General features: G+C 42.4%; 1 non-coding gene across 1 annotated transcript; it reads left to right on the forward strand.

Annotated features, from left to right (window-relative positions):
* The first annotated feature begins 1,733 nt into the window (after positions 1 to 1,733).
* LOC145395675 (5S ribosomal RNA) lies at positions 1,734 to 1,852 on the forward strand. Its single transcript, XR_013896649.1, has one exon. It is a non-coding gene; the product is annotated as a 5S ribosomal RNA (ribosomal RNA).
* Positions 1,853 to 23,392: the final 21,540 nt, after the last annotated feature.

The raw sequence follows: 23,392 nt of genomic DNA on the forward strand, positions 1-23,392 counted from the left end.
TTTTACAACTTCATATCCACTTCCTCATTCTCCCTCTCTCTTCTTTCCTATCCTTGTCAAATTCTAGTCGTCATACTCTTATCAGAGCTGCCTAGCATGGACCACCAGGCCTAATGCAGTCTTCCCCTCTGACTGTCTGTCTTTCTCTCTCTCTCTCTCTCTCTCTCTCTCTCTCTCTCTCTCTCTCTCTCTCTCAGTTCAGTAGTTTAGGGCCATTTTCACAGTCGTGTCTAAACTTTGGGGCCTGAACATGGGTCGGGCCAGAACCAACAGCACCTTTCAATTTCATAGTTGCTCTGAATGGCTTTCTGGAGCTTACTGACATGGGGACGTCTGCGGTAGGGTTGGTAGTTCTGGGTGAAAACATGAATGAAGTAAACTGACAGAAGAAAAAGACACTAAACCCAGCACTTTCCATATGTTGGGAATATTAGAAACTGGAATGTAATACATGTGGTGACAGGTATGGCCGGAAAATCCACTTCACACAATTTTTACTAATATATTCGGGAGTAATTCGTCAGAAGACAGTAAAAATAATGAATAGGAAAAACCAATAGGAAGAGCTAAATAATGGCAACCTCACCATGCGCGTATACTTGAAATCGGAAGTAAGTTGTCACAATGAATGCTAAGTATTGTAAAATGGGTTTAAGTAAAAATAACTATGGAGAAGTAACAAATGTATAACATTTAATGATTACTGAGTGCAGTGTTAGTACATGAACATGAGTGTTTTTTCTAAATGGGGTGTTTTAGTTATATCAACTACTGTATTACATCAGGCATCAGATACTGTAAACCTTCAATATAACAAACTCCGGTATTGCGAATTTCGAATATATCGAACTGCCAAATAACGACTGAACGTCCCCCGGATTATGCGAATAAAGGTTTCAAAATGTGGGGGAAGTTGGCGAATCAGCCCACGGTGACAACAGCATCCCTTCCTGGTACAGTAAGTGTACTTCAGCAGCATCCCTTCCTGGTACAGTAAGTGTACTGTAACAGTACTACATTATACTGTATTCTTATTATAGGTCAGGGTTGGTGATTTTTCATTAAAAAAAAATCAATTATTTTTTTTATTTACTCGATTTGATTTTTTATTTATCTGATTTCTCTATTCATTATATAGCTAATGTTTCAAATGCACTATACTGAATACTGTTAACTTCATGTCCTGTCTATCCACTGATGGTTCAGGCTGAAAGCCACTGCCCAGAATACAGATACATAGTTGTTCAAGTCCTGTCTGTAGTCTACACTACTGGTTAAGGCTGAGTTGCCAGTGGTAATCAAGACAGCATATTCCAAAGTTGATTATATTGCCACACAGAAAAATCTTAAGCTGATATTATTATGACATGGCCTTAAGTGACCAAGCATAGCCTACCTAGTCTTATGGCTTTGGTTTTTGATTCATGGCTCATTATTTCAATGTACAAATAATTTCAATACTTAGTACACAAATGTCAAAATATTTTTTCTGTCACACAATGCAGCAAAATCTAATGGCACCATTCTCCAAAATCTGTTAATAAGATTAAGTATCTGAATAAATAAATGCCAACACAAAGTTATACACAACTTTTATAAACCATCAGATTTTATTTTTGTAAACTTTTTGATAAAACAAAAAAATAAAAAAATAAAAAGAATCATGATTTTTTAAGCTAAAATAAATAAATAAATGATACAATTGCATGATTAAATCAATTTGATTTAATCAAGCCAACGGCCATACCACGTTGAGTACACCGCTTCCCGTCCGATCAGCGAAGTTAAGCAACGTTGGGTCTGGTTAGTACTTGGATGGGTGACCGCCTGGGAACACCAGATGCTGTTGGCATCCCTACGTGTCAAGTGGGGTTGGTGGAGGATTAGTGCCCCTCCCTGTAAAACAATTAACTCTAAGCCCTTGGCCACCCCGTCTGGGATACATGGCGTCTGGCAATGAATGAATGAATGAATTTAATCAATGCCAACACTGTTACAGGTACTGTATTTATCTGTACAATTTCATAATGTATTTAAATGTACAGCTTCATAAACCATTGAATTTTCCATGTAAAACTTCATACAGTTAGTTTAGGTTATGTTTGAGCATGAAGGACCGAACGACTCCCCTTATACAGTGACCCGAGTCCAGGAATCCCTCGAAAATACTGAACCCCTCGTATATTGCAAACTTTCAGATATAGCGAACCACCCCTCCCCCCCAATTAGTTTGTTATATCGAGGGTTCACTGTATTAGAATTTTTATGAAAATATGCATCAGACAACGATTCTCATTTTTTCGGGTCCATTTGTGTTAAGCCTCCACCAGTTTGTGAAAGGCTGGTATTCAGATACACAGTAGAACGTCATAAAAGTACAAAAACATTTTTTTTTTTTTTAAATCCCGGGTGTGTTATTTATCCCAGCAGCATTGGATTGGGTATCTAATATTGAAACATTAATGACAATACGGTACACATAATTATTCTTTTACTTTATTACTTTTGGGACCATCTGTTGGGGAGGTTCCAGGCTTCCCAAGAATGTTCCAGTAATTTGTTCAGGACGTCTCGAATGCTGTCCCCAACAGAGGCCTCGGAAGGCTGGTTGGGGGCGACTGTAAAAACAAAAACATTCTTTGGAAGTGAGCAGGCTGTTGGGGACTGCACTGGGGATGACTGTGAAAATGTCCCTTAGTCACACTCTTGTTGGCCTATTGCAGTCAACCTCTCTCTCTCTCTCAAGCTAGTTGACTGATTCACCTCATTCCTTATTAGCTCGGGGTATTTATCACCTGAGTGTTGCATAATCATCTCCCTCTTTCCTGTATGATCCCCTTCACCCTCTCTTCACACCCAACTCCCCCGTCATCTTCTCCCCATTCATTCCCCTCCCCCTCCCTCTCTCCCACCATGTATGCTGTATCAGAGGGAGAAATTTTACTGGATACCAGGAAGCTTACAATGGTATAACTAGTCTACACGAAGAAAGCCAATGAGAACAGTGTCAACCTAGATCATGGCTCTGATCAAATACATTATGTAATTCTGTTGCTGTGCTAGTTTTTCCACAGACTAATGTTTCCAATGCATTACAAGTGTTCCTCATCACATTACCTGCCAACCCTTTACAGCTTTACCAGTGTGTCCCTCTGTCATGCTGTCTCCACCCCTATGTTTTCATCCCCTCATGATTACCATTTCGTACTCCATTATACATCACTCCACCCTAAATCCCAAACAAATTCACACACATTTCCTCTTCAATATTTTCCTCCACTCTATTTCCGTTTCCCAACACACTGCTGGAGGTGGGGCTTGTGGCCAGGGTAAGGAGTGGTTGAAGGAAGTTCAGGAAGCTGTTGCCTCACCTGACACTGAGATTGCTCTCCCTCCGTACTAAGGTATCCTTGTATATGGCAGGTATTAGGAGTGTAATGCTGTATGAGACTTGGGCAGTAAAGCAAGAGGATATTTGTTGGCTCCAACATAAAGGAATGACAATGATTAGATGGATGTGTAGTGCATCCTAGAGTGCAAGGTGTGTGTGTAGGGGGAGGAGGGGCTAGGATTACGACTGAAGAGTTCAGAGGAAGAATGGGAGTGGAATGTATTGGTGTTGTGACGAGGAGGGACAGACATAATTTGGGCATGCTGAGAGGATGGAGGATGACAACTGGGCACAGAAGGTGAAAAAGTACATCGAGTATAAGGTTGCAAGAGGCAGACCGAAAAAAATCTGGGACATGATCACAGAATGTGACCCCAGGGATAAGTGAATGAATAAGGAGGCTGCCAGAGATTGAGCAGCATCGACACCTGCCATTAGGTGACCAAGATTAACGCATGCAGGCATGGTGGAGCCCTTATAGATGATATGAGCACTCTTTGTTTTCCCAAAACTCACCAAGAACATTAGTATCAAGCATTTGAATATACAGAAAAACAATGTTTGTATTCTTGACACCAGTAATTTATGACAGCTGTTGATTGGTGTGATCAGCCTTTGACATGAGCCCTACCTGAGATGACTTTGATCTCTATCTCGGACCATGCCTATCCCCTCCCTCTTTCCTCAGTGTGTGTGTGTGTGTGTGTGTGTGTGTGTGTGTGTGTACACTTAATTTATATATGGAGCCATTACGTGTATTTAGACTTGGAAATATCACAAGGCCTTTACACCAGTCACTTGGATTTGAGGTTGAGGATAGAGCAAGTTTTAGAGGCCAAGGCCTTGAAAATGTGGCCTTCAGGTTGAGGCCACGAGGCTGAGGACTGCCTGGCTTGAACTGTTATGTAGTAAGAGTTCTGTAATCTGAATCGCAGGGGAATGAGGGTCTTTCAGACTATTGTTTTTTCTTTGACTATTGGGGGGCCCTTTGAAAACGTTAGAAATACAGTATGTACATGATCATTAAATACTACTTATAATGATGTGGGTTATTGTTTTACTCACCGGAAAGGCACAGAAGTGTAGATGAACAGTTGCAGGCAGGTACATCCAAGGCCAAGGGCAAGTCCAAACCAGATAATGCCTTAGATAAAACCCAGAATATTTTGAAAAAAAAAAAAAAAAAAAAAAGACCAGAAATATTCAAAAACTTTTGCCTTGACAAATTCGGAGCACTGGGATTTTCAGATTATTGGTGGCCGGATTGGAGGACTTTTACCGCATTTTTGTTTTTTGTCTTCGAGGGAAGGATTTGAGGGCTTCTCACCTTTGGCTTCTTCAGAGAGAGAGAGAGAGAGAGAGACATACAGCTGGGGTCCTCAGAGTGCACATCAGCTGCTCTGGTGCACTGACTGCTGGCTGTCTTGTACATTAGACATCCACTCTCCAGTTGCTCTCTCACCACTCACCTGAAACACAACACAACTAACTCAATATTTTGCCTGGTGGACAAATACTGTACCAACAGCTGATACCAGGTGGGAGGTTGTGAAAAAATATTATTATTATTATTATTATTATTATTATTACTATTATTATTATTATATTTAACCATCTTACAGCAAAAAGTTCCATGTAAATAACTTAATACATGACCCTGACCATATGTGTATTGGACGATTACTAATGCTGTAACTGATGTGACTCGACAAACTGATATATCACCAATATTTACATTTTTCCAATACCAAACCTACAGTAGGCTATACTGATATTTACTGTCGATAATAGGATATCAGATATGGATGTAAGAAGAATTCAAATTTCTTTTATTGAATAGTTTAGTAACTGTCTTCTCTAATTCTGTGTGAAACAATGTTGTTACCTTGACACTGTTCTGCAGCTTAATAGTCTTACTGAAACCCATTAAAGGTTCATAATAATAAGTGGGTGAGTGGGAAAGAAAAAAAAAAAGAACTGAAGGCCGAAAGCAGCGAGTTGAGAGTGTGGTGTGTAAGTGTGGTAGCCATGTGGGTTTATGTACATAAATACTGTACACACTGTCAAAATATGCACAAACTGCCTGCAACCATTACTTATACTGTTAATTTAGTCATAATATTTAGTCACTCTTCTCACTGTAATCTAAATAAAGAAGTGACTTACTGCATATGATAAGAAAGAAGGTAGTGATGGGGGCAATAAGAGGACAGTAACTCTGAGGTGAGGGGATGAACAACATTTGGCAACTTTGTTTTAGCTCAGCTTATATTGTGAAACAGTCCCTTAGCTGATGGGAAAACATTAGATACAGATCATGCCTATGCTTCTTCATTATTACACAATACTGGTACATACATGAGGTTTGCAACTGGGTACTGTGTGATAGATAAATAGGTAGACAGATAGATATACCATAGCTATACACAAAGGAAAGATGGTAAATCAGAGTGTGAACATCTTCTGATGATGTGTATGTATGAGTGATCGTGTGTAAGCTACTAGTGTTTGTGTGCATAAATGATGCCCAGATTCAAGCGTCACTTCAGAATGAATATTTAGCATAGTGGAAGACACTGTGACCTACAAGTGTTGGTCACTTCCACCACAGAACCTTCAATGCTAAATTCTTCAAAGTAAATATGATATACTTAACTGAAGACTGTCTTAAAATCTAGAAATGCATTACATTTGTGTGTGTGTGTGTGTGTGTGTGTGTGTGTGTGTGTGTGTAATGTGAGCCTTTACAGTACACTATACTATACCTCATACCAATTAATCTGGCCAGACATGTATGGCAACACTGTTCATGCCGAGATTCTGATTGGCTGGAGGTGTTTGTTCGATTTCGTTGTTGCTTAAACTGATACTCTCTTTATTATCAGATGTGATACTGAGTTTGTCGACAGTACAATCGTCAAAAGCAATGATAAATCCGTTATATACTTAACAACAATGAAATTTTCGTAGGATGATAGAGATATGAGTCAACGAAGTATTATAACAGTCCCAGTCAAGGTCAGCATTTGAACAATTCCTTTACATCTCCAACACTCAGTAATATAACAGAAAATTAAGGAAACCAGAATCTAAGCATTGATATAGCACATTTAAATTTTAAGATCAGTCCGTACTGTGATAATTGAGGAGATATAATGAAATAGTTTTCCTTTAGGCTACTTTGATTTTCGCGATTTTTTTCAAACCTCCCTCCCCGCAGAACTCGTCTTTTCATTAGAATTTTTAATTATTCAGAGTTGTGGCACGATTTAAGGGTGAGGACAGATCTTATAATTTAAATGTGTGTTTTACCAATACTTAGATTAAGCAGGTTTCCTTAATTTTCTGTTATATTACGGAGTGTTGGAGATGTAAAGGAATTGTTCGAATGCTGACCTTGACTTGGACTGTTATAATACTTCGTTGGCTCATATCTCTATCTTCCTACGAAAATTTCATTGTTGTTAAGTATATAACGGATTTATCATTGCTTTTGACGATTGTACTGTCGACAAACTCAGTATCACATCTGATAATAAAGAGAGTATCAGTTTAAGCAACAACGAAATCGAACAAACACCTCCAGCCAATCAGAATCTCGGCAGGAACAGTGTTGCCATACATGCCTGGCCAGATTAATGGTATGAGGTATACCTATGTGGATGCCATACACTGGACTTAAGCCATTCATGGTTTATTTCATGGCAAGTGGTTTTAATCGTGATATATATATATATATATATATATATATATATATATATATATATATATATATATATATATATATATATATATATATATATATATATATGAGGAACAGTCCTTGATTACTGGTGTGTTTAATCCAATCTCTGGGATTAAAGCTATTGTATTTTTCCATTATACACTAAGTCTAGGCTGGCCTGGCCTGAACTGGATAGTGTTCAAAATATTGCGTATGTTTAAGTATACATTTTTAAATTTATGGCTAATGACCGGCCGGCCAAGATTTTACTTACCGTAAACTGGGGTGAATTTGGATGATTTTTTCGATTTTTTGTGCCATGTAATCTAGTTTTTTTTTTTTTTTTTTTAAATCCAAGATCTTAAATATTGTATGTGGGGCTGATCCACTAGGGTATCGAATCAGAGCAGTAAAAAATTTAAAATGTTTCATAATAGCAAATATAGTAATGAGTGTCCGAATTTGTACTCAAAAGAATTCGGACACACTGTATAAATTCATACATAAATAAAAAATGAATGCAGATGATTACCCTGGGTTCCCAGTTTAGTCTCGGCCATATGTGGGGCCATTTCGGATGTTTTTGGATTTAAAAAAAAAAAATATCCTTCCAGTACAAAAATAATGTCACTCCCTGACAAAATAAGCTAATGATTATAATGAGATATGAACACAATAGTAATTTAATTTTTTCTTTGGTTTAAATAAAACATATTAGAACACATGTAGATAATATAAATCTAGCTACAAACATTAGTACTGTACGTACTTAACCCACTGGTGCCCAGTGTCCAAAATAATGGACAGAACTAGGCATTTTCAAAAATTAGCAAAGAAGGGAACCCCGAGTTAGGGACTTATGAGCTTCGCAACTATGAGCCAATAGGCGAAGGGTGGTACAGTCCAGCAAAACCCCTCTCACAGGAACTCTGGCCACTGATGGGTAACAATATTTTCTGACTAATAATTTCTTCTTTTGGAAGATTAATGGAAAATTAGTTAAAGGTGATATTTAACATGATTATTTGGCTTTACCAATTTTTTGTTTATTTCTTCACTACGATAAAGACCTCGTTCTCCACCAGTTCTTTTCTTATATGTTCGAGTCATCGTGTGTCTTGCTCAAACAGGTAGTACCATAAAAGCACAAGAGTTTACCTGTAAATGACACATATGAACCCAGTTACACACAATATCCACATCTGGCAAATTATAAGCAATAGTACATTGTAAAAGAAGTTAGTTTTTCGTTCATGCTCCCACTGTCCGAACTGACCCGTGTCCAAATTGACTCCAATTTGCATTAAAATTGTAAAAATTTCATGAAATGCCCAATTATGAGATTTATTGAGAAAATAACGCCAAGTACTTAATTTGCACTTTCACACTACACATGAAGGTACATCTGGGCACTAAGATTTTCCTGCATCTGTTCTTCAACATTTCTGCCAAAGAAAGTTTGCCAATGTTACGAATTTTATTCTTTTTATATATGCTTGCTTTTTAGTATATATTTGGTATGTGTCACGTGATATATTAAAGATCTTTATACACAAAAGTACAGTAAAGTATTACAAATAACTGAGCCAAACGGATTTCTAATATGTTTAATCATTAATTATTAATTAATTTTAACCCTTTGAGATTCAAATGGCTACTTTGATCGCCATTTCAAATCCAACCTCAGAGATTCGGATGACGCTTTTAATTGTCATTTCAAGAAACTTTTGTAAAATATTCACCATTAATCGTGTTTACGCACCATAACAAAGAGGCTCGTGCATGATGTCAAGGAATGGTTGCTCTATGTGTGGCGGTACTGCACAGCTGGTCTGACTCATGGCTTTGTTTCTTTAGAACTTTATTCTTGGTGAAATGAGTTATTTAAGAGGAGCCTGTGGAGTTACATGGAGAGACAGGCGACGCATGAGGATATAAGGGAGCGTTGTGGTGTGGATGTAGATCTGATAGGAAGCGTTGTGAGGAACACACTGAGGTGGTTTGGCCATGTGGAGAGGATGGAGGATGAGGGACTGGCGAAGAGAGTGTATGTGAGTGAGGTGGAGGGGGGAAGAGGGAGGGGGAGGCCGAGGATGAGATGGAGGGATGGGGTGGAGAGGTATATGAGAGAGGGGTGTGTGAGTTGGGAGCAGGGCAGTGAAATGGCGGGGGACAGGGCGACGTGGAGGCGATTTGTTTGTGGCCACCCCAAACGGGATTGAGGCGTCTGGCAATACTGTAGATAGAATATTTTTCTACAGCAAGGTATAAAATTTTTGGTTTTTGCCTAACTTCAACTCGTCACTTTGACTTTTTATTTTCTTTGTTTTCCTTTTATGAACATACTACGATAAAGTACAACTATTCAGCTTCAAAATAACACCATAACCAGCATCCTATCATAAAAAGTGTATTTACACTGACCGATCAAATAAAAACATCGCGAAGCGAATACGCAGCCGAGACTAAAATAAAATTGTGCATCTCTTTCCTTTCGCTTTACTGCACAATTAAATGCAAAAATTAGCATATTCTATATATCATTGTAAAGGTACTTTATTGTACTTTTCTATGGTTTAAACCAAATTTATGTATCTTTACTCAGTATGTTTTGCCGAATATTTTTCCACAGCAAGGTATAAAATTTTTGCTTTTCGCCTAAATTCAACTCATAATTTTGACATTTCATTTTCTTTGTTCTCCTATTTTGAACATACTACGATAAAGTACAACTATTCAGCTTTAAAATGACACCAAAACCAACAGTCTATCATGAAAAGTGTATTTACACAGAGCGATCAAAGTAAAATATCTGCCGCGAAGATGCGGGTTAGCGTGAGTGGCAGACTCGGGCACAGACATAAACAGCCCGGGCCAGAAACCAGATATGGTTAATAACTTTTTATTGCAATAATATCTGAATTCGCCCCGAGTTCGAATTCACCCCAGTATATGGTACGGCACTTTCAAGTACAAATGCAGTGTTTTGTTACTTGGGTAATGACCAGAGGCTTACAATCATGTGTTTCATATATCGTTAATTACTAACATCTGACTTAGATTTACAAGTTAAATGTTGTGCATTTACAGTTTGTCTAATGACTGAGTGCTGCCTACATTTAGGGAAGCACAAAATACCACGGCTAATTAGAAGAACCTTTGTTCACATGGATACTTCAATATTCAAGCCCCCGTACACAGCCCTAGTGAGACCAATCTTAGAGTATGCCAGTCAAATCTGGTGCCCACACTTGGTAAAGGACACTGAAGCAGTGGAGAATGTGCAACGTAGGGCCACCAAGCTAGTCCCCTTGATTTCCGGAAAGGCTCCAGATCAAGGGGAGACCAGATAGAGACATACAAAATCATATCTGGAAAATATGACCAAGCATGCACTGCAGGTCTGTTTCAGATGAAAGAAGGCGACTCTACCTGAGGAAATAAAAAAAAAATTCAAGGCCAGAACAAATCTGAACATCAGGAAGTACTCATTCTCGCACAGAGTGACTGATAACTGGAACAAACTGCCAAAATGAGTAATAGGGGCCAAGACAGTAGAAAAATTTGTGGCAAACCTAGCGAGATTTTGGAAAAACCAAGAGCAGAGATTTTCTTACAAAGCACAAATATCCACCACATGAAGCCACTGTCCAAGTAGGGATGAGGCTAAAGAGCTGGAGTCACAGGCTTAACAGCCTCTCCCAGAACATCACCTATGTGAATCTGTGTGTTACGGTATGTGCTTTATGTTTCCTATTATTTGGCCAGTGGCATGGACATTGCCGGTACTTACTTTTGAGTACATTTTAAAATATAAAGGTACAGTACAGTACAATTTAAACCTTTAAACTACAAATCAAATAAAAAAGCTAAAGAGATTGTCAGATTTTGATACAAATTAAAATATTAATGATTTTTTAAATACCACCAATTTTGGCATTCACTAAACAAAATTAATATTTGCAAGTAATGACGGAATTTAGCACTAAATTCCTTTAATTAAAAAAAAAAAAGGCAGCAGTAATTGTGTAACTTGTTCATTTGTTAACATTTTCCTGAAGATTAATAGAAAAATGACAAAAAAAAAAAAAAAAAAATGAATCTCTCCTCACAGCTCTTGAAGCACCGAAAGTAAACATTAATCCTAAGTCATACCATTCATGGGACACCACCAGTGTGTATGTGGGTACCGACTGACTCGCAAATTCATGCCAGTCCGCAGCAGCTTCTTGACAAGACTGCTGTCTAGATATTTGTGTCAAGCTTCACTTCAACCAGTGATATAATACTACGCTCTAAATAGTCCATATCTTTTAGTTCGAGCATTTTACCATTTAAGAGAGTCAACAGAATGTGGGATAATACCATATCTTTGAAAAATAATCATCATTACAGTGTAAGATCATACATAAAATGGTAGAGAAATAGGTGCTAGAGTCTTGGGTCATTAGGTAAAAGAAACATTTATTTTTCATGGTTACTCAGGCAATTCCAATTTTTGGATAATTTTTCCTCTCCGATACCACAATTAATCGGCATTCGCTTGCTGACTTACAGCACCAATAGTTACCTTAGTATTGAAGGGACAGCATGACTGACCCCATCTTGTATGTTTGGCAATCTATACACTTTCTTATAACTCCACAGATGCCAGTGAAGGAGTTAGCTTTTTATTCGACTATGATATATATTCAAAAAGGGAAAAATGTTACTATAATTTGGAGCTAGCTTTGTATTTCAATATGATAATGTAATGAAAAAGGGACCTATCTATCTATCTATCTACAGCCCGACGCCCTAATCGCGCAAGGGATGGCCGCAGACAAAACACCTTCAAGTCACTCTGTCACCCACCATTTGACTACCCTCCCCCCAGCTCACTCCCCCCTCCCTCATATACCTCTCAAATCCATCTCTCCACCTCATCCTCGGTCTTCTTCTCCCTCTCCCTCCCTCCACCTCACCTACATACACCCTCTTAGTCAGTCTTTCATTCTCCATTCTCTCCACATGTCCAAACCACCTCAGTGTATTTCTCCTAATCTTCTCAACCACATCCACATCCACCCCACAACGTTCTTTCACTTCTTCATTCGTCAACCTATCCCTCCATGTCACTCCACATGCTCCTTTCAAGTAGCTCATTTCCACTGCTCTCACTCTCGACTTGTTCCCCTCTTGCAAGGTCCATGCCTGCTTCCATACGTCAGGGTAGGGATCACAATACTATCATGCAGTGACTTCTTAACTTCCATATTCACCTTCCTATTTCTCAGCACTGCTTTCAGTAAACCAACAACCTTCCTTCCCTGCTGTACCCTTTCACACACTTCATCCCCCAAAGTTCCATCCTTACTTATTACACTACTCAGGTACTTGAATGCACTCACATTCTTCACATCCTCGCCATCCAACCTCACCGTGCATTCTGTGACTTCATTTCTCTCAAACACCATTAACTTTCAGATTCCTCTTCCTACACACTGTCCCAAATTCATTCACCAAACCTTGCAACTCCCTTTCATCTTCACTCAACAATACTGTATCATCAGCAAACAACAACACCGGAATCTTCCAAATCTCACCCTCATTCATTAGAGTCAGCCCCACATCCACTGCCCTACCTTGCACCTCCTTTACAACCCCATCCATGTATATATTAAACAGCCATGGAGACATCACATAACCCTGTTTCAGTCCCACACTGAGATCAAAGAACTCACTCAGCTCACCATCCACTCGCACAGTAGCCCTAGCTCCCTCGTACATACTCTTCACAGCACTCAACAATTTCCCCTCCACTCCATGTATTCTCAGTACCTTCCACATACCTTGTCTATCTATCCTGCCATAATCTTTCTCCAAGTCCATGAAGACAGCATACACTTTCTTTCCCTTCTCTAGATACTTCTCCACTAATCATCTTAGAACAAATATCTGATCTACACACCCTTTTCCCTTCCTAAATCCCCCTTGTTCTTCTCCAACTAGCTCCTCTGTTATATGCCTAACCCAATCAATGAGTGTTCTACCATATATTTTTCCAATCACACTAAGAAGGCAAATACCCCTATGGTTGCCACATACTTCTCTCTCCCCTTTTCCTTTGTATAAAGGAACAATTATACCTGATTTCCAGTCCTCCGGAACCCTTCCCTCTTCCCAACTCAATCTACATAACTTCCATATCCACTCCACAACAATCTCACCTCCATACCTCAGCATTTCACCACACACTCCATCAATTCCTGGGGCCTTTCTCATCTTGATCATCTTCATTGCTTCCACTATTTCCGCCCTACTGATCTATTCCTCCCTCCTCTCATCTCTCCTTCTCCCAGTCATTCCCCAACCACTTATACTCACACTGCTCTCACTCTCTACATTCAACAGATCCTCATAGTGCTCCTTCCATCTCCTCAATTTCTCTCTCTTCTCCACCAACAATCTATTATTCCTATATTTCACTCCCCTACTATTACACCTTTCACACTGCCTTACTTTCTTTACCTCCTTCCAAAACAATGTCTTACTCTCCCTCCATTTCACACTCAGATTCCTCCCAAACTCTTCATCCACTTGCTTCTTACTCTCCTTCACCAATCTCTTTACCTCCCTTCTCCTGCTCACATATACCTCTCTGTTCTCTCTCGCTCATCTTCTCCCCTACCTCTACTCACTAGCCATTCACTATATGCCTTCTTCTTTTGTTCCACAGCTCGTTTCACCTCATAATTCCACCATGCTGTCCCTTGCACACCCCTGCATCTCCTCCTCACTCCACAAACCACCTCACACGCTGCAGCTAACTCTTCCGTGAATATCTTACATACGTCTTCCATCCCTTCCATCTGCTCTAACTCATACCTTCCCAATCTTTCTTCCACTATGCTCTTATACTCTGCCATTCTCTCACTGTCCTGCAATTTCTCCACTCTTCTCATAGGAGCTGTTTCCTCCTGTCTTCCCCTTTGTCTCTTCAACCATTTTCTTTGCAGCCTTACCTTGGCCATCACTAAGTGACAGTCCGAGATTCCATTCCTCCACCCTCTCCTCACTCTTGCATCCACCACTTGTCTTCTCATTCGGTCATCCACACACACATAGTCTATCATTGCCTTTCGTTCAACAAGTTCACCATCCATCCTCCTCATAACCCTCCATGTATACCTGTGGATCATCTTATGCCGAAAGTAGGTGTTAGCTATTGCTAACCCCTTACCAGCACAGATGTCCAACAAAGCACTACCATTCCCATCTACTTCAGCTGGCACACCCCACTGACCAACCACTCCATCCACTCGTCCATTCCCGACTTTGCCATTCATGTCTCCAATCAAAAACACTCTCTCACTCCTCTCAAACTTGTCCGTACATGCTTCTACACTCACCCAAAACTCATCTTTCATTCTTGCCACTCGGTCCTCTGTCGGCGCATACGCACACACAATCGCCCATGCTTGTACATCTACTGTACTTTCATCCACACCCATACAATCCTTGCACCCACTGTTCCATACTCTCTTATATTCTCCTTCCACTTCTTGGTTATCATCAAACATACTCCCTCTCTTGCCCTCTCATTCTCATTAACTCCTGCACATATTCCTAAACAGTATTCCCATTCTCTCACCCTTTCACCTTTTCATTTAGTTTCAGTCAATCCACATAGATCCACTCTTGCATCCTCAGGCACCTGCACAATCTCTCTATCACTTCATCATTCACTCCTCTCACATTCCATGTCCCCACCCTAGGAATGTCCTTTGTCTGTTCCTTAGTCATCAATGTATGGTCCGTCCTGGTCCGAGGCACTGTATTCACTTGTTTAGTTAGTTCTTTTTATGGGGTGGGGCACTAACCCACCACCAACCCTTTTGGTCGCCTCATACGACAAGCAGGGATACTGGGGGAGTATTCTAGAAACCCCCCCTACCCCCAGGGGGTAGGGGGGTTTTCAAGTAAAAATGGCTAAAGTTGTAAGAAGCTCACAGCACTGCGGTAATAGGCTTTTGATTTTCACTAAGACAAAAGTAGATGGTTCTGGATGTTAATTCATCGGTTGTGAGGAAGGCGAATGGAAAAATGGATGACTGTGGTAGAAACTGATGTAAACATACCGACACCACACTCCTCTTTGTAGATTTTAATTTTTATTTATTTATTTTTGTTCAAGCTCCAGGACACTAAACCACGGCACAGTAACAAATGAGTACATCTCACAACCACAGGCAAGTTTAGAACCCACCACGGCTTGATACATGTGAAGGAGTGTCTTCTTGTTAGCACCGCATGAGATATGAGACAACACCCTCAACAAATTTAGATTAGGTTTGGATAACCAGGCACTGATAAGGATAATGCTTATTAAATGCATTCCAGCACTTTTAAACGAGGTAAAAAAAAATAGAAATTTGAAAACAATCAGAAAATACTCAAAGACTCCCATGAGGAGCTAAGGAAAAAAAAAAAAAAAAAAAAGGAATCCAAAATAAGATGGTCCCATATCTCCTTAAGGATTACCAAAATTCTTCAAAAATGTACATAGAATGACAAAAATTATATATTATATTTTTAGAATTTTTCATATGAAGACACTCTGAAAAGATGCTGCCTTCACAGGAAAGGCATAGAGGAGAGAGTTAATTGAGGTGTTTACGTGAAAGTGAGCTTACAGAATCCGAAAAAATTGTTTCAAACTAGATAAATTACCGTAAGTTTTCAAAAAGTGATGGGTAAAAATTGGTTTGGCAACAAGTACTGTGGTAAACATATGCTTTACTTCAGGCAGCAGAAGCACCTTACCATATCAGTTCTTCCTGATAGTCTTGTATATTTTTCTGGTTATTTTTGGGGTGCTAAATTAATGAAAGTTTCACATTAAGTTTCTTTCATTATTGTTTTCAGCCACGTTCCTTCTGCTGAGTCAACTGTTTCTCGAGTGTGATGGTGGACACTTCCAACATACATCCCAGTTGACTTCGGTACCTCTTCCTACCATTACATTTTAACCAAACCTAACCTAGCAATTTAACAACCTAACCTTATAATTTATCTTAACCTAACCTAGCAATTTAACTCAATCTAGCTAACCTACCAATTTATCTTAACCTGGCAATTTAACTTAACCTAACCTAGCAATTTAACTTAACCTAACCTAGCAATTTAATTTAACCTAACATAGCAATTTAATTTAACCTAACCAAGCAATTTAACCTAACCTAGCAATTTAACTTAACCTAACTTCACCAAGATTCATGTAAGCTTTGGCAAATACGCCCTTAGAAACGTCAATGAAGCATACGGAACATGGGAAATAGTCTGCAGAAAATAATTTTACCACCACCAAAACTGTCAGAAAAATACAGAAAACAAACTGGGGTACTGGTAACTGAATTACTGATGTCTTTCTGCTGCTTCAGGTAAAATGTACATTTACTGAGTAGAGGATAAAAAAAAAAAAAAAAAAAAAATACAGTAATCCATAAGAAAATAAGCATATCCTTTAATGTAAGCAGCAGAAGCACCTTAACAAATCAGTTCTTTTTCTTCTTCCTGATAGGTGTGTTAAGTTTTTCTGATTATTTCTGGAGCGGTAAATAAACGTTTTTTGTTAAATCTGCGGTATTAGTGAAGTTTGGGACCAATATGGCTTCCAGCATTTTCAGTCTTACTATCCTCTAAATCTCTCTCTTCTGGACATTTTGAACCCCCTTAATAGGTGCCGCAAATGTATAACAACATCGGAAATGATTTTTGAAATTTTTCCAGAGTTTGACTTCAGACTTAGCTCTGGTGATGTTGACTGTAGCGTCCTGTGACCGTTTTGTGTTCGTAGATCTGTAAGCTGCAGCTGGCGGGAGCCGGTAGTCGTTGCATGGTGACGTGTAATTAACCAATCGCTTTAGTTTTCCAAATCACGTGATGATGTGACGGGCGGGAGTCACCCCAGGGTTTGAATTTCAAAAGCATCAGTCCACATAAAGACATGGAAACGGGAGAACAGTGTAGTGCAGCGTTTACCAACCCGGGGGGCGTGCCCCCCTGGGGATCGAGGTGTTTGAGATTGCTAGGGGCGGCGTGAGACAAAGTTCAACATAGGGTTAGGCCATTCGAATTCATACAGGGTATTCCCTATGATATGTATGAATGAGAAACTTTGACAGGAAAACTTCACAACCGTCACTTCAAGCAATCACATGTAGTGTTGCCATTTAGCATCTTAACCCGCCCAGTCCCGGCCACTTTTTGACCACTGGTACCCCCCAATCCCGGGCAATTTTTGACCTTTTTTTTTTTTGCTAAAACTTTCGCTTTTGGTGAGAAACATCGAAAATTCATGGAGAAATCGCTCACCTGAGGTTTAAAATACTCATTACAGGTAGGAGAGCCTCCTTACTTTACTGGGTTTTCTATCAGGCTGGCGCCAAAGAAAACGAGTTCTATGGGAGGATAACTATTTCACACCACTCATAAATGGTATTTATTTATTTACTGTTACGAATTTATATGTAGTACAAAAGTATATTGGTTTTCAAGCAGTAATATAGGCATTATAAGCATTGTTTCACTCGCTAATACCTGACCTTTTTTTGCCACATTACCTGATCATCATTTCTAACTGTTTCTTCCTCTAATGCTATGTAAAGTTTGTCCTCCACATTGTCATTGATTGGGGAATCACTCTGGCCCTGAATTTCGTACCATGGCATGACATGGCTATACTGGCCAGGTCACTGATAACAGGTGAATTGCTGAGAAAAGGGCATGCAGGGGGGGGAGGAGGTCATGCTGGGTAAGGCATTGTCTCTGCCTGGCATCTTGTTGAGGCAGGTGTCCCGTGTATACGTACCAAAAATGACTCGCGAAAATTGAAAATTGTGGAAATTATGAACCTTGCAATTGCAGGACGTTGAAGTACGTCCTCGGGATTAGCTGTGACAAAACGTGAGGACGTGGAAGTACGTCCTCGGGACGGCACGGGTTAAGCATCCATATTGATCAGATAAAAACATCATTGTTTAGGCATCAGAGGGGTGGGGAGGGGGGATCATGAATACAGTCCTGATCAAGAGGGGGTGCAGTGCTAAAAAAAGATTGGGAACCCCTGGTGTGGGTGTGCTCCGTTACACCATAAAATAATACAAAGATACTGGCGAAAAAACAAGAGGAGCATAAATTTCCTACGAAAACACAGAATCCTGCTTTCGCAAGTGTTATGTGAGAAATGCCAAAAGCAATGTTACCTACATGAAAACAAATATATTTGGAGGTGTACTCGTTCCTATAGCACAGCGAAGAGTAAGAAACAAACTGTAACTTTTCTGTTAGTGATTTTAAAGGCAGTTTTTTTTTTTTTTTTATAGCAAATATGCATCTGAAGGCTTCGCAGATAGTGTGCTTTGTAAACCTGAGTTTGACTTCAATTAATAAGGTATGTGGTAGGCCGTTAGGTTAGTGACGATTGCACGGCGTCAACGGGGGGTCCGGAGCCCCCTGGTTAGGTTAGGTTAGGCTGGGTTGGGTTGGGTTAGGTTAGGTTAGGCTGGGTTGGGTTGGGTTGGGTTGGGTGAGTTTAGGTTCGGTTGGGTTAGGTTAGGTTTGTAGACAAGATTTTTCTGATGGTTTTTTATGTGGCTTGAAAGATTCTGACCTTCTTTTCTGTTGTCAATGCTTCGTTTTCCCTTCTACCACACCCAAAGGGAGACGGAGGGGGGGGGGATGGGAAAACGAAGCATTTCCGGCAGAAATGAAGATCAGACTCTTTCAAAACACATCAAAAAACATCAGAAAAACCTTGTCTGCATGTTGAAAGCCATATTGGTCCTAAACTTCATATTTACCAAATCTATTTCCCTGTTGTTTTTAACTATGTTATGCTGTCAACTTGTTTGGTTCGTCATTGTAATGGTGGAAGGAACTGTTCTAACCTAACAGTTAACTAAACCTAACCAAACCTTGCTTAACTGTGCCTAATAATTCAACCTAACCTAATCTCCAATTGGGAAACTGGAAATGAAATCCACCTTTGAGTATGTTTAAGTTTCCACCATTATGCTGGAAATAATCGTAGCTACGTTTTGAGGAACGTGATAATAATAACGGAGGAAACTTTTCAGCAAGAAAATGTCATTTACCACCCTTGTATATCACAAAAAAATAGAAAACAAACTGGAGGAATATGAATTGATAGTTACGTCTTTCTACTGCTTAAAGTAAAGCGAACATTTACCACAATGAGAAAATATCCTATTAACACTTCATTCCCTTATTTTAATTCAAACTGCACCTTAATGCCTGCGGGTTGTTGCTGTTGGATACACGTGACCAACCACACACCAATGACAGTCAACAGTAACCAATGATACTATCATTGACTCGCCCCAACACTATACTCACGTACGGTCCCTAGCTTCATAAACTATCTATCTATCTCTAGCCCGACGCCTTAATCCCGCAAAGGGTGGCCGCAGACAAAACGCCTCCAAGTCGCTCTGTCACCCACCATTTGACTACCCTCCCCCCAACTCCCCCCCCCTCCCTCATATACATCTCAACTCCATCCCTCCACCTCATCCTTGGTCTACCCCTCCCTCTCCCACCCTCCACCTCACCTACATGCACCCTCTTAGTCAGTCTTTCATTCTTCATTCTCTCCACATGTCCAAACCACCTCAGTGTATTTCTCCTACTCTTCTCAACCACATCCACAACTACCCCACTGTTATGCTGAGTGTTTTTAGATCGACTTCTCGCCCTAAAAGCACTAGCGACTGAGTGGGGTCCTCTTTCCGGACCGGAAGTAAAGCACCCACAAAGGAACAGGACATAAAAACCAGGCAGTATGCCTTAACACATCTCTTGCCTTAATTCTACACCGTTACAATACAACACAGAGTGATATTTGATATACAGGAGACAGGGACACAGAGTTAGCCTTTGACACCACAATGCACAGTCACACTTAACACACGGTATAATGCATGTACACTATTGTCATGAACTATATGTATTGATACCCGTATTTCATCTTTAGGCAGAATATATATTTAGTTGGAAGCAAGGGGAATAAACAAGATTAAGAGTCCGTGGGGGAAATGCTACTATAAATAAGACAGGGTGCGGATCACGACTCTTGATGTAGTCACTTAGTCGCGGCGGCACTTACACACAGACTTTTGACTTGCCCGCGCACCCTAGTCTCCATTCACAGTTACTGAATGTTCTGTTACTTGGGGACTCACACAATTACTATAAGTTCTCTTACTGAGGGTTTAAATTATTTTCTGTTCTGCCGGGTATCAGGTTCTTATAGACTAATAGTAACTGTCACTGGCTTTACACTGGTCTTCACTCGGTCACTGTTACTTTCCCCTGGTTTGTTCTCGGTACCAGGGGCGTCACTATGTTACCCGTGTTTCCTGGGTGGAGTTCACTCTGTCGTATGGGCGTGAGGAGAGGGCCCTAGGGGGACCCTGCCTGCAAGGGGCAATACACTACCCGCAGGGGAGTCACTGCCCGGGTCCTGGTCGTCAGTGAGGTGCAGGGAGGCCCTCCTGTCTGGGGGCCTCGACCTGAGAGGAGGCCCTCGTATTAGAGCGTCATTGGTGGGGTGCAGGGAGGTCCTCCTGTCTGGGGGCCTCGACCTGAGAGGTGGCCCTCGGGACTGGGCCCAAACAGCTGGAGGAGGCGGGCCTGTCGTTTCTGGCTCCGGGGGGTGAGGGAGCCTGGGTTGCCCTCATCTGGAGTCTGCTGGTTGGGCCTGGGGGTCCTGGGACTGCGGTCGCCTATTGGGAGAGGCGCCAACAGGGTTGGGCTGCGACACCGTCTCTGTCTGGTGTCTGGCAAGAACAGAGATTTCCCAGGCGTGGGAGGTAGGTCCGGTTTCGGGCCTTGTCACCACTCTGGCGACACCTCTGGGGCAACACTCCCGGATGGTGACAAAGGGCTCCCACAGGGGGAAGAGGCAGGAGAAGGATTCACGGAGTCCGTGTCCTCTCCGGTAAGTAGAGAGGGATGCACAGAGGCAACACTCTCTCCGGTGTATACTAAGGCCGTGGCTAAGGGTCCCCTTACCCTGGTGCACACTTCTGCCCGTAGCCTTGGGTCTAATGCCCTGGAAGTGGCTAAGGGTCCCCTTACCCTAGTGCACACTTCTGGCCGTAGCCTTGGGCATCCTGCCCTTGGAGTGGCTAAGGGTCCCCTTACCCTGGTGCACACTTCTGGCCGTAGCCTTGGGCTTCCTGCCCTTGGAGTGGCTAAGGGTCCCCTTACCCTGGTGCACATTTCTGGCTGTAGCCTTGGGCTTCCTGCCCTTGGAGTGGCTAAGGGTCCCCTTACCCTGGTGCACACTTCTGGCCATACCCTTGGGCCTCCCGCCCTTGGGCCTCCTGCCCTTCAGGTGGTAACAATAGCCGTCAACACGGTGTTACCTGGGACTGAAGCTTGTTCAGTCCCACCCCAATTCTGGTGATGGTTGTCCCGCCTGCAAGGTCATTGGCTTTTTCCAGTCACCTGGTGTTGGGGTAGTTGCGGGGAAAAAGGACTCATGACAATAGTGTCCTGGTGACCCTCTTGACCTGGGTCACTAGCCCCACTGTTGTGTCCTTCTGGGGTGGTGGTGTGGTAGCGGCCCGGTGGTGGGGTGGGGGGTGGCGGGGTGGGAGGTCCGGCAGCGGGCATTTTACCACCCTCCGTGGTAGAAAAGTCATGACCCCGTGACTGGAGGTGGTATGTTGTGGAGATGGATGTCTGGTGGGCCAGGGTGAGACATTGTAGGAGGCTGGTCCAGTGGTAGGTGATGGGGTTAGGCTCCCAATAAGGGCTGAGAGTGAGCCGGATGGAGGACAGGTGGTCGGTCCGGCGTAGGAGGCGGAGAAGGTGGTGGGTCTCCCAAATCCTGACAGGTGGGCGGTCGTGGGGTAGCCAGTGCACTCTGGTGATCTTCATCTCGGGGAATGGTGCCTGGTGAGGAGATAGAAGCTGAATGTTGGAGAGTGACAGGAGATTGGTGCTTTTATGGGGGATGGGTCTGTGGGAGGAGCATTGTACTTTGGGGAATTGGGATTTGGGAGGATTCCATCATGCTTGGTGGATAGGGAGGGTTATGGGGGAGGTGTTTGGGGTAGGGGGGGTTTGTGGTGGTGGGTGGCAGGATGGGTGTGCGATGGGAGGTGGTGTTGGAGTGTATCTGGAGGGTGGGCGTGAAAGACGTCCTGACCTGGTGGTGTAGGTAGTGAGTGTGGGTGTGGATGGTGAGGGTGGTTGTGCACGTGGTGGTGGTGAGGGCGTGCGGCCGTTAGGGGGGGAGGTGGGTGGGGATGCGGTGTGGCGCATATAATGAGAATGGTCATGGGGGAGGGGGGGTGAGGTCGGGTGGGAGGTGTCTGTGCGTGGTGGACTGGAGTGTGGTGTGGTGTGTGGGGTGGGGGGTGTACAGGTGGTAGGAGGGTGAGTGGTGAGCTGTGAGGAGGTGGTGGCGTTGGGTGGTGGTGGTGATGTAGGCAGTGGAGGTGGTGTGGTGTGGGAGGTGGTGGGTGGACAGGTGGTAGGGAGGTGAGTGGTAGGCTGTGAGGAGGTGGTGGCGTTGGGCGGTGGCGGTGATATAGGCGGTGGAGGTGGTGTGTCAGGATCGGGTGTGTTGGGAGGTGGCATGGTCGTCAGTAAGGTGGAGGGTGGGGGTGAGAAGGAGTAAGAGTAGGAGTCTGGGGGGTAATTCTCGGAAGGCTCGGTGTGGACAGGTGTGCGGGAAGAGGTGCGGGGCACGTGAGAGTGGGGGTGGTCATTGTTGGGTGGGTGGAAGGGTCGCACGTGGCGATTTCGGTATGTGCGTTGCTGTCCTTGTTGGTCAATTATTACTTGGTAGGGGTTAGGGATTCGGATTATTTTGAAGGGGCCATTGAACCGTGGGGAGGTCTTGGTGGGGGCAGGAAAGTGTGCTATGACGATGAACTGGCCAGGTTTGTATGGGTTGGAGTGGTTGGTGTCGGGCGCCAGGTCCTGTTGGGTTTGTAGGTGGTGGAGGCAGCGTTTGAGGTGGTGGAGAGGGTCAGTAGTGGAGGGCGGGGTGGGTGGGTGGAGGTGGTGGCGGAGGGGTAGGAGGAGCAGAGTTTCCCCGAAAACTCGCTCATGGGGTGTTATACCGTCCTCTCGTGGGCATGTATTCAGGCCCCATTGGACAATCTTGACATGGGCAGGCCAATCGTCATTCCCTGTTTGCATGATGCGTGTGCGGACCTGATTCATGAGGGAGCGATGGCTCCTCTCGCAGATGCTGT

Source organism: Coenobita brevimanus, chromosome 32, assembly GCF_032717465.1.
Source record: "Coenobita brevimanus isolate Jiangsu-jjx chromosome 32, ASM3271746v2, whole genome shotgun sequence".
Lineage (NCBI taxonomy): Eukaryota > Metazoa > Arthropoda > Malacostraca > Decapoda > Coenobitidae > Coenobita > Coenobita brevimanus.